Consider the following 13226-nt stretch of genomic DNA (forward strand, 5'->3'; position numbering starts at 1 on the left):
GCACATACACAAACATATAGACACCACACCCACCACCAGATCCACTGTCGAAGTAAGCCTCAGCAAGGCCTACTAGTGCAAGGGGTTCGCCCTTCTCTGAACAAAGTCCTCAGACCATATAGGAAGAAGGTGGCACAGAAACTGAAATAAAAGACAAAGGCCCTCATTGCAACATTGGCGGTAAAAGCCACTTACCGCGGTGCAGAAGACTGCCAACACACCGCCGCGGCCACGGAATTCCGCCACAGCTATTACAACCCACTGCTCGGAAGCTGCCAAAATTGAGACACCCACACAAGTCCGCCACACCAAAGGTCAGTGATAAACTGGCCAAAACAAAACCTCCACCCTCACGCCAACAGAAATACGCCCACACGATCACGACCCACGAATCCACGCGGCGGTCTTTCAACCGTGGTATTCCATTGGCGGTACACACTGCTGCGCTCAAAATACACACACATTGACAAAACACTGCCACATTTGACAATTCGAAATACACACACCTGATACACAGACACACACCACTCCCACACACCCATTACAATATAAAACTCACATCCACATCACTCACAAACCCCTACGACCAAAATACCGAAAGAAGGCCAGAGAGAGACACTACAAACTACTACCAAGCATCCACAGGCACACAATACCATCAACCACATAACTTCCACGCACCTCACACAACAAACCACTAAATATCACCCCACTTATAACTACACACACCACCCCACACATCACCCACACCACCCCACGGCACGGCAAAGACACCCCAGGTTCTCTGAGGAGGAGCTCAGGGTCACAGTGGAGGAAATCGTCAGGGTAGAGCCACAGCTATTCGGATCACAGGTGCAGCACACCTCCATAGCTAGGAAGATGGAGCTATGGCGAAGAATAGTGGACAGGGTTAACGCAGTGGGACAGCACCCAAGAAATAGGGATGACATCAGGAAGAGGTGGAACGACCTACGGGGGAAGGTGCGTTCCGTGGTCTCAAGATACCACCTTGCTGTTCAGCGGACTGGCGGCGGTCCCCCACCTCCTCCCCCACAACTAATCACATGGGAGGAGCAAGTCTTGGCGATTCTGCATCCTGAGGGCCTCACAGGAGTAGATGGAGGAATGGACTCTGGTAAGGCAATGCGTTACTACTATATCCCCCACCCTACCTGCATGCCATCACATACCCCCACCCTCGCCCTCACCCCATCACTCCAACTCCTCACAAATGTCCCAATATCACAAACCACACATCCCAACACCAAGCCCTGCATGCAACAACAAAGCATGGACACCCATCACCAAAGCATGGCCACTGCACATACCCATACACCCCCCTAAACCACCATCACACAAGGTCCCACACAGGAAGGCAAGCATTGGGGTACACGGTCACCCACCCATTGCACACCATGGCACACACAGATGCAATAAACCTCATTTTGTACCCCTGCAGGACCCTACCCAGCGTCACCAGACAGGAGGGTCCACACATGTCCACACCACCAACAGAAGAGGCCCACAGTGATGACAGCAGCTCTGTCCAAGTGGATCTAGATGACCAGCCCGGCCCATCTGGGACCTCGGGACAGTCGGTTCCCCTCACACTGGCACAGGCCACCACAGAGCTTCCCCCCTCTGGAAACACCAGCACAGCACCCACCCAGCAGGCCCATACCTCTGTCCCCAGGACACGTCAATCAGCAGTGTGTCCACCACTACAGGGAACCCAGGCTAACCCACCACCCCAACAACAACAGGGACCTGGGGGCAGTGGCAGTGGGCACACGGTCCAGGGGACGGAGGCCCAGGAACACAGGGGAACTGGGAGGGCTGCTGTGCACCAGGGGGAGGACAGGCCCAGGGAACACACTCTCCACGAGGCCCTCTCCAACATCATGGGAGTCTACCACCATTCCCAGGAGACGATGGCAACGGTACTGGCCAAATTTCAGGGGACCCAGCGGCTGCAAGAGGAACAGTATTTGGGCTTCAGGGAGGAGCTCAGATCCATCAATTCCACCCTGGGAACCATCGTAGGGGTGCTGAAGGAAGTCCGCAACACCAGGAGGGACACTGTGGCACAACAAGGGGCCCCTGACACTAGCCTGGACGATGAACTGCCCACCACCTCTGCCGGCGCTAGTGGACAGGAGGCACCGCCACAGGACCACCACACCAGCACCCCACCCCCTGCAGAGGGAGAACCACCCCGCAAACGGTCCCTGAGATCCAGGACAAAGACAGAGAACGATGCCAAGACCCCTGCCAAAAAATGGGACCACCCAGATTGTCATCCTTCTGTCCCACCTTGTCACCCTGTCCATCCTCAAACTGCCCCAGCTCCACTTCCTACGCCCATTTGGGCAATGCACCTGTGAGACTAATAGACTGGACTCGGCCATGGACATTCCTCCACCATCACCCCTCACCATTTTACAGCACCCTCCAATATTGAGCACTTAAATAAACACCCTTAAAGCACAAAACAATCTGGAGTCTGTCTGTGATTTCGAAATAGTGTATTAGCAATTACAGTGTCAAAATGCTATTTCAATTGTAATGTCAACAGAAATATGTCACACAGCTCTAGTCCATGAGGAAACAAAGCAGATGATACACAGTGGGACCCACATCTGTGAAATCGTAAGGGAAAGTGACAACTCAGTGACCATACACTGGGTGAAAACGACAGGCAGTAGAGAGGTAGTAGTGTTAAAGTACATGTAGTAGGCAGGTTTGTATTCTTATCTGTGTCTCACTGGAAGTATTGCAGGATCACTGAGTTCCTGTTGTCGATGTCTTCTTCTTTTGCTTCCTCATCTTCACTGTCCACAGGCTCCAGAGCTGCCACAACACCTCCATCTGGACCATCCTCCTGCAGAAAAGGCACCTGTCGTCGCAAAGCTAAGTTGTGAAGCGTACAGCAGGCCACGATGATCTGGCACACCTTCTTTGGTGAGTATAATAGGGATCCACCTGTCATATGGCGGCACCTGAACCTGGCCTTCAGGAGGCCGAAGGTCCGCTCTATAATCATAATGCTCACCTAATAGCCACACACGGTGCCTCTGGAGTTGCCCCATCACATAAGGGATGCTGCTATTCCGCAGGTTGGAAGCATCATGCACTGAGCCAGGGAATTTGGCATTCACATGGGAGAGGTACTGGTCGGCCAAACACACCATCTGCACATTCATCAAATGATAACTCTTCCGGTTTCTGTACACCTGTTCACTCCTGCGGGGGGGGGGTACCAAAGCCACATGTGTCGCATGAATGGCACCTATGATGTTGCGGATATGTCCCAGGGCATAGAAATCATCTTTCACTGTAGGCAAATCCTCCACCTGAGGGAAAACGATGTAGCTCTGCATGTGTTTCAGCAGGGCAGACAACACTCTGGACAACACGTTGGAAAACATAGGCTGGGACATCGCTGATGCTATGGCCACTGTTGTTTGAACTGACCCACTTGCAAGAAAATGGAGTACTGACAGCACCTGCACTAGAGGGGGGATTCCTGTGGGATGGCGGTTAGCTGACATCAGGTCTGGCTCCAACTGGGCACACAGTTCCAGGATTGTGGCATGATCAAGCCTGTAGGTCATGATCACATGTCTTTCCTCCATTGTCGACAGGTCCACCAGAGGTCGGTACAATGGAGGATGCCGCCATCTCCTCACATGTCCCAGCGGACGGTGCCTATGAAGGACAACAGCGAGCACAGAGTCAACCAACTCAGACGTACGTACCCACAGCTTACACAGAACACGATTCATAATCCGAAATTTGCATATATGAGTGTTGAGGCAAGGCCTAGGTATGTGTGACGCAGTTAAAAATTAAGCCATGTGGGCCCCTGAAATGGCGGCTGCCTGACCTGTAAAGTGGGACAATGGAATGTGAGGTAACTGCGCTAGCGTTGTACACGTTGCGGTAGGCAGTCGAAGACCGCGGCGCAATTCTGCATTGGTTAACATTGGACAGGAGCCAATGACGATGTACGCCGGCGGTGATGGTGCGCACCGCCGCGGACGTGACTGCCATTTTTTATCTGTTCAATCACTCGATACCTGATCTTCGACAGGAGAGGACCTACACAGCAAGTGCTGCTGTGACCTCAGTCTGGAAGAGACAATGGCTTGTGCGTCTGGGGAAAGGGCCCCTGCCTTCGCATCGGAGGAGTTGGAGAAACTCGTGGATGGGGTCCTCCCCCAGTACAGGCTACTCTACGGTCCTCCAGACAAACTGGTAAGTACACTGGGAGCATGCTGTATGGGCTATACCTGTGTGGAGTGGGGTAGATGAAAGATGGGGGGGGAGATTGAGGCATGCATGAAACAATGGTGAGTGAATGTAACACATGGCAAGGGTAGGGATGGGGGCCAATGACTGTGACGGTGCAGTTGGTAATAACTTTTCTTTTTCCCCTGTACAATTCCTGTAGGTCAGCACCCACTAGAAGAAGGATGTTGGGCGTGCTATCGCCAAGGACGTACAGACCCTGGGGGTCTATCATAGACGGAGCACCCACTGCCGTAAGAGATGGGAGGACATTCGCCGCTGGAGCTAGAAGACGGTGGAGGCCCAGCTGGGGATGGCCTCCCAACGTGGGAGTGGTGCCCGTCGCACCATGACCCCCCTGATGTTCAGGATCCTGGCGGTGGCGTACCCGGAGTTGGATGGGCGCTTGAGGGCAGCACAGCAGCCACAAGGGGGTGAATACACTCTCATTCAGCTGATTCAGCGCGCAGTGGAAGTGTCTGGGTGGGGGAGGTGGGCCAGTGTGCTAGTTAGGTCCCCTTCTTCTGGCAGACCCTGTGCCACCCCACCCCACCTGTGTACAGTGCCAACTACACCTAGTCAGGCTCCTGTGACATCCATGGGTGCAGATGTCGGCCATAGCCTTGTAGGCCATGTCCCAGGGATTGAAAAGTGGACCCCAAGTGCAGGGCGTAGTGCAGGGGGCTTCTTTGTCTGTCGTGTCCGCCAACGGTAGCAGTAATGCATGCACTCAACATGTCTTTCTTCTGTCGTCCCCGACCTTTTTGTGGTCTCCCTGTTCTTGTGTGCATTAGCATCATCAGGCGGAGGAGCAGTGGCACCGGAGCAGGAGGGAGCTGCATCCCACATGGCCCTTGAGGGTGAGACTACGGACTCGGAATTCACCAGTGGGACGGAGGGCGAGGGGAGCTCCACGACGAGGACAGGAGCTGAGACCAGTGATACGGACTCGTTCTCTGATGGGAGCTCCCCTGTGATGGCGGCCACATCTGTGCCCCCGCATCTACAGGTACAGCCACCACCACCCCTACCAGCACTGCTCTCCCAGCAGCCCCTCAGCCTTAGCCCCGTGCCCGTTCACACAGGAGGTTGGGCATCACCTTCGCCCCAGGCACCTCAGGCCCTGCCCCAGTCACCCTTGCTGCCCTCAGTGAGGAGGCCATTAACCTCCTCAGTTCCCTCACTGTTGGGCAGTCTACCATTTTGAATGCCATCCAGGGTGTAGAGAGGCAGTTGCAACAAACAAATGCATTCCTGGAGGGCATTCATTCTGGTCAGGCAGCGCTTCAGCGAGCTTTTCAGACTCTGACCTCAGCACTGATGGCAGCTATTGTCCCTGTCTCTAGCCTCCCCCTCCAACTTCCTCCACCCAGACCCACTCCCCTGTACCTCAGCCTACCACAAGCACACCATCAGACCAGCATGCACACACTTCAACACACAAGGGAAGCTCTCGCAAACATAAGCACCACACATCCCACAGGCACTCACGCAAGCATCACACACATGCAGACACACCAACTTCCACTGCCTCCACTGTGTCCCCCTCCTCCTCATCTCCCTCCTCCCTCCCAGTCTCGTCTCCAGTCACACTTGCATGCACTACATCTACAGCCACTTCTTCCATCACCAGCACACACACCACCACACACCGCTCATGTGCAGTCACCACCCCCACTACCATTCACACGTCCCCTGTGTACTCTCCCAGTGTGCCTGTGATGCCACCTCCCAAGATACACAAACGCAGGCACACACCCACCCAACAGCCATCCACCTCACGACAGCCTACAGCCCATGCACCTTCACCCAAAGTCGCCAAACGAACACCTCCTACAACCACAACCTCTTCCTCCACTCCCAAACCCCCTCCAGCTACCCGTCCTAGTGTTCCCAAGAAACTTTTCCTGTCCACCCTCGACTTCTTTCCCTCACCTCCCCCACCCCGTCCGTCTCCTAGGGCCCGACTCTCCAGGTCCCAACCTAGCACCTCAGCCGCAACATCTCCGGGACCAGTGGTGCCAGTAGTCACCGGATTCTGGAGTGCACCAGGCAGCAGGGCAGCCAGTGTGGCAAGGAGCCACAGCACGGACAGTCCCCCACCTGTCAAGCATCAAAAGTTGGCCAGTGCCTGGCGGGAGAGGGGGAAGACTCCAGCCACCAAAGCCGCTCCCAGAGGTACAGGTGGGAGTGTAGAGTCAGCTGCGACACCTTCCAAGGTGGGGAAGGGGCACAAGAAACTCAGCAAGTCTGGGAAGAGCAGCACAGCGGAGAAGACCGCCATCAGCCCCGCTGCCCAGGAGGCAACCGCCATCATCCCCGCTGCCCAGGAGGCCACCGCCATCATCCCCTCTGCCCAGGAGGCCACCGCTATCAGCCCCGCTGCCCAGGGGTCCACAGCCATCATCCCCGCTGCCCAGGAGGCCACCGCCATCATCCCCGCTTCCCAGTAGGCCACCGCCATCAGACCCGCTGGGCCAGAAAGGACCGCCAGCACAAGCCCCGCTGGGCCAGACAGGACCGCCAGCACCAGCCCCGCTGGGCCAGAAAGGACCGCCAGCACCAGCCCCGCTGGGCCAGAAAGGACCGCCAACACCAGCCCCGCTGGGCCAGACAGGACCACCAGCACCAGCCCCGCTGGGCCTTAATGGACCGCCGGCACCAGCCCTGCTGGGCCAGACAGGACTGCCAGCAGCTGAGTCGCTGCCAAGGACCCCACTGCAACAAGCACCGCTGAACACTACACCGCCGCCACAAGCACCGCTGAACAGGACACCCCCGCCACAAGCACCGCTGAACAGGCCACCGCCGCCACAAGCACCGCTGCCAAGGACACCGCCGCCACAAGCACCGCTGGCCCATGAGTGCCAAGGGCAGTGACGCTACTGTGTCCGCCACGAGCAGGATGAAGCACTCTGGGCACAAAGCCCTCTCCAGAATCAGTGGAGATTTACATCCACTACCTCAGTCCTTGACAGGATGAAGCACTCTGGGCACAAAGCCCCCTCCAGAACCAGTGGAGAAAGACATCCACTACCTCTGTCCTTGGCAGGATGAAGCACTCTGGGCACAAAGCCCCCTCCAGAACCAGTGGAGATTTACATCCACTACCTCAGTCCTTAGCAGGATGAAGCACTTTGGGCACAAAGCCCCCTCCAGAACCAGTGGAGAAAGGCATCCACTACCTCTGTCCTTGGCAGGATGAAGGACTCTGGCACAAACCCCCCTCCAGAACCAGTGGAGAAAGGCATCCACTACCTCTGTCCTTGGCAGGATGAAGCACTCTGGGCACAAAGCCCCCTCCAGAACCAGTGGAGACTGTTATCCACTTGAGAGACTGTTGCTTTGCACTCCCCAGGATTGAACAGTGTGCAACCCACCCACTGTAGAGACTTGAGAGACTGTGGCTTCGCACTCCCCAGGATTGAACAGTGGGCATGGGGCCCCCTCGTGGATTTGGCGTCGTGCACTCAACCGGCTGAGGTGCCCCCCCTCTCCCTTCCCTCTGAGGAGCCTGTTTTATTGCTATCTAATGCCCCTGCAGTGCTCTGTAGTGCTCTGTGTATTGAGTGTGGACCTCGCCCATGCCGTGTGGGCCCAGTGTTCCACAGACTTCAATGGAGCAATACCTGGACTACTATTCTTGGTGTATATATTTGTTAATAGTGTACATATATTTTTGCGGACTGGATTTTAATATATTACAATGGTTACACTCATTTCCTTTTGTCTTTTCATTCTTCCGGGGGGCTTGAGGGGTGTAACTGTAATGTATCATGCTGTATTAGTGTGTGTGTTGTAGTGGGTGAGGGTGGGGGTGTTGCATGTTGCATGTGTGTGTCCCTGTTTTTCCCTCCCCCCTCCCCTGTGTCGTAGGTGCAGTACTCACCGTGGTCTTCGCTGCCGGCGTTCGTGCTCCTGGTAGAGGAGCAAGAAGATAAGGGCAGGGAAAATGTGCAGCTCTGGTTCCATGGCGTCCTGATTCCTCATGGGGTGTGTAGAGGTGAGCGTTTTCCCTTCGAAGTCCTGTTTCCGCCGTGTTTTTGTTCGCTATGAATCCGCCCCGGAAAAGGTGGCAGATTGGTATGTTGTGATACTGTGGGCGGTACATTGTCCTCCGCCTGTCTGTTGGCAGTGTCCGCCATGCTGTTTGTTTGTACCGCTGTGGCGGTCGGAGTGTTAAAGTGGCTGTCTTTGTTGGCGGTTTCCACCACAGTCGTAATTCCATTTTTTTTTCAGCCGGCCTATTGGCGGTCTTACCGCCGCTTTAACACCGTCCGCCAGGTTTGTAATGACCACCAAAGTTTATTAAACCTCATGAGGTGGTACCACAGTTCAAACAGCACCCTTTGGTAATGTTTGAAGTAGCACACTGAACTAAGAGAGCATGGTCCTTTTATACCCACGCAGGGGCTAAAGGAAGGTGGTACAATTATAGAAGCAAGACTTATATGCATATGAGGTATTATGGAAATGCACAGTCGACAGGTAGGAGGGGCTAACAGTTTTCAAGGACTAGTAGAAACATTACTGTTGGTTACTAACAGCTGCAGACCTTACTAGGCATGTGCAAAGTGGGAGATGCTAAATATAACTTGTCACTAGACAGATTTTCAAGAGTAGTTAACAGGAAGGTAGGACAGAGCACATGGCGAGCACATGGCAGCATGTGGCAGAGATAATGGCTGCCATGAATACAAAATGGATTCCGCGAAATGTTCACAATAGTTGCTAAATACAAGATGTCTTCTGCTAATGCTTAATCTAATCGCTACTAAATTACAACAGACGACCCTTTCAGCATTAGCTGAAGACATTCGTCTTTCTGGGGTAATCTTAATATTCATCTTGTATATTTATGCTCATCGTTTCAGCTATGTCCTTATCTAACATGTGTTGTGCTTTCATTTCTGTAATATTTCTTTTGGTAGCCATACAAGCAGTAATACACATGAAGCAGAACATTGGACCACACTGAATACAGATACAGCATGTGAAAAATATTGCAATCATTACACGTAGGATAGTCAGTAGTTTCCAGCCCCAAGCGGAAACAAGAGCCCAAAACCATCCAGAAAAAGTCCAAGTACTAGTCTCTGTGTGAATTTCTGCAGCAATTTTATGCAATTTAGATATTGCATCATATACTGAAGGTGAGTGATCTGGAATGAAAACGCAGCAACTACTACCGATGATGCGACATGCACCACCTCGATCAGCTAATATCACATCTCATACTATACGATTTTGGAGCGCTACAATCCTCGCAATTTGGAGCTCCTCAGTAATATTCCCAAGTGCCAGAGCTGCCTGATTGGTAACAGCTTCCACAACCCTGGTCAATCGTCTTGCTTTCCTACTGTTTAACGCAGCACCCACAAAGGAGAACAACCCTAAATTAAAATCAACATATTGTTGCAGGCTAGTGTCCGTTTGGTCTACCTCATTTGTACTTATTGTCCTTTTATATCTATTTTTAATGATGTCATTGAACAGTTTAAAATCTCAGTGACATGATGCAGGTGCCAAAAACACAGGGGGTAATAGAAAAGATACATAACACACACCTGACCACCCAACAGGTAGTTGGTAGTATCCATAGTTACCACAAACAAAATATGTATTATTTGAAGCTGTAAAACTACTATTATTTACACCCTCAAAAGTTAAAATCAAGGTACAATCGCTTGTCCCCACTGGAATTCGCCCAATGCTACATGTACATAAATCTGCTTTAGTTTTTGTAACAGAAATCACAAATTGTTCTTTCTTGTCAGAGTCTCCTATATTTGTGAAGACATATGGTGTTGAAACATTGTCCGGTTGATACTCTTCCCATTCCCATTTAGTTCCTTTGGCTTGGGGATACCCGTCTTTGTCTTGGTAGCATACTTTATTAAGGCAAAAAAGAAGTCCGCCCTCTGTACGTTTTCCAGATGCAAACAAAAGCGTATACCAAGCTTGACAAGAACCATTGTGTGAAAAAGGAAGAGGAATGAAAGGTGTTCCTCCTTTCTTTTGATGCGCAGGTATCATTCCACATTGTCATGACCACACAAACTTGCCAAGTCAAATCAAAGAAGTGCATGAGAAAAGCAAAGAGATATCCTCAGTGGAGACAGCAAAGCCCAAACTGGAAGAAGGTTTGCAGAGTAATCTTGCGCTTATTTCAAAGGAAGAATCAAGAAGAGAAGATCCAAGATGGCCGCTGTGAGTCCTGAAGGTTAGTTACAGTTCTAGTCTTGCAATCGGTTGGTTTCTAGGTTACGAGCTCTCCAGCTGGAAGCCTTGCACTTCAACTGAGGTCTGACAGGAATCAGCTGTGTGGAGAGAGAGCGCGCTTTAGAACAGAAACTCCTGTGAGGTAAAATTACATTTGAAGATTATTTTACAGAAAACTGATAAATATTGTCAAGGTTTATTCGAAGAGTTTGATAGTAGACCGTTCCCGTGGAAGTCGGCAAGGCTACAGAGTTAATGTATGAATTAACCTTATGTTTACACGGTTCTTGTTTAAGATCTTAAAGTCAAAGAAAAAACGAACTTTAAAAGAGCAAGTATCTACAAATGTCAAGGTTATAAACAAAGGCCAATTTTAAAGGAGAAACGAACTGTTAACAAATAAGCATTTACAAATTCAATGGTAATAAACCAAAATAGAGTTTAAAAGAGAAACGAACTTAAATAAACAAGCATTTACAACTACAAGTTATCGACAGATGTCGAAGTAAGGAAGGAGAAACTAACTGTAATAAACAAGCATTTACAAAAACAAGTTATCAACAAATGTCGAAGTAAGAAAGGAGAAACGAACTTTAATAAACAAGCATTTACAAATACAAGTATTGACAGAAGTCACAATAAGATAGGCGAAATTAAATAACATCAGCTGATTTGAAGAACGCATTATCACCAACTATATATATATATAGCAACATAAAACCAATCTCTAACAAAGGTTGAGAAGTTCTTCCAGAATCAGTAATAAGCATTTTTTTAAGAAGAGCTATCATTTATAGAGAGAAGCAAGGCTACAGAGAACTCAGGGTGAGTGAAGAAATAAAAGAATTAAAGAGAATTAAGTGTTGAGAGTAAAAAGTGAAAAACTGATGTTGTATGTCCCTAGTAATTGCGACTGTGACTCTTGCAGGTGCTGTATCCAATCTTAGATGTGAAGAGGCAGACTGAGTACTGGCGTTCATCATCTCTGTGGCAGTCTCTCTACCATCCCATTCCCCTTTCCCCCTCCGGGGTACTCAGCACGAAGGATTAATATTCGTTGTGAGTAGCTCGGGTCGGGACTGAGGAGTTATCTTCTGCTTCTGAGGAAATCGAATTGAAGTATCCTGACACACATACCCAACAGTTAGTAGTATTTCTAGCATTATGAGTATGATGCAACATCTGAATGAAAGTATTATTGAATTACGATTGACGGTGCTTCTGCTCCTGATAGGGAAGCGTAAAGTAATAGTGATCCTCTGGTACTGGAGTAGTGGCAACAAAAAACTCACGAACAGGAGCCTTCTTTTCAACAAACCAGGTGATTATTGCTATAACCACCAAAACAACAACAAACCCCATAGTACTAATGATCACTTTGTTATTCACTTTAGCAACAGTGATAATCAACCCTTCCAGAAATTAATTAAAAACAATTGCTGGAGCTCTTATCCCTGGGCAGCCGCTGATTTCTTCGCCACAGGCCAAGAGGGGTGTCACTACTCTAATGCATGGCTGATCCCCCCCTTGCCACATTGGCTCTCTGTTTCACTAACCCAGGGCAGTAGCTCAATCAGTTTTTTTCAGTACTACAGATTCTTTCCTCGGTCTCAAATTATATCGCAACACTCCAGAAATCATATGGTCCGGGAAGAACTCCGCAGATTCGTCAGGTGATATAGCACAGCCTTTCTCCATAGTCAAAATCTCTTGATGATTGGTCAGCACAGCAGGTTCCACCAAGGTAGGTAGCACTCTCTTGCAGTGAGTACTATGGACCCAATTCTTTCGGTTCGTCACTCGAACTGCTGTCCTTGTCGCAAGAAGCACCTGCTCTGGGCCTCGCCACCTTGGTTCCAAGCTGCTTGATCTTTCAAAGGATTTAATCATCACCTGGTCACCAGGTCGGAGTTCATGGCCTTCACCTGTAGATCTGTCAGGAAGTGCTTCTCGAACCTGCTGATAAATAGAAATCAAATTGTCGGTTAACTGTGCCAAATAATCATTCATCAGGACACAAGGTACATCATATACAGAATTTGGCTTAGGAACTCCCCAAATGTTCATTGGCCTTCCAACTACTATTTCATAGGGGGTAAGGCATGTTCGAGAGTGTAGCAGTGACCTTATAGACAAAAATGCCAACGGTAATGCATCCGGCCAAGTTAAAGATGTTGAAGCCTGTAACTTCGCTAACTTTAGATTCAAAGTAGCATTATACCTTTCCACCAACCCTGCTGATTGTGGGTGGAAAACCGCATGGAACTTCTGTTTGATCCCTAATCCTTTCAGGACATACTTAATAACTTCCCCAACAAAATGAGGTCCGTTATCATTCCATAAAAGTCTGCAAACACCAAACCTAGGGAAAAATTATTTCAAAAGCACCTTTGCTGTGGTAATGGCAGTATTATCCTTTGTGGGGTACGCCTCTATCCATTTACTGAAGGCACATACCACCACTAAGACATACTTTAAATTGTTGCAGCATTCAAGCTGAATATAATCCATTTGTAGAACTTCGAAAGGTGCAGTTGGTGTAGTAAACCCTCCCACAGGAGTTTGTGTCCCTTTTCCAGGATTGTATTGTAAACAGATCAAACAAGACTGTACTACTCTCTTAGCTGTACTGGAAATTTCTGGATGCTCCCAAACTTGCGTAAGCAACTTCGTTATTGTTGAAGCTCCCACATGTGCCAGCCCATGTGCCATCT

The sequence above is a fragment of the Pleurodeles waltl genome, chromosome 3_1 (genome assembly GCF_031143425.1).
Source record: "Pleurodeles waltl isolate 20211129_DDA chromosome 3_1, aPleWal1.hap1.20221129, whole genome shotgun sequence".
Taxonomy (NCBI): Eukaryota; Metazoa; Chordata; class Amphibia; order Caudata; family Salamandridae; genus Pleurodeles; species Pleurodeles waltl.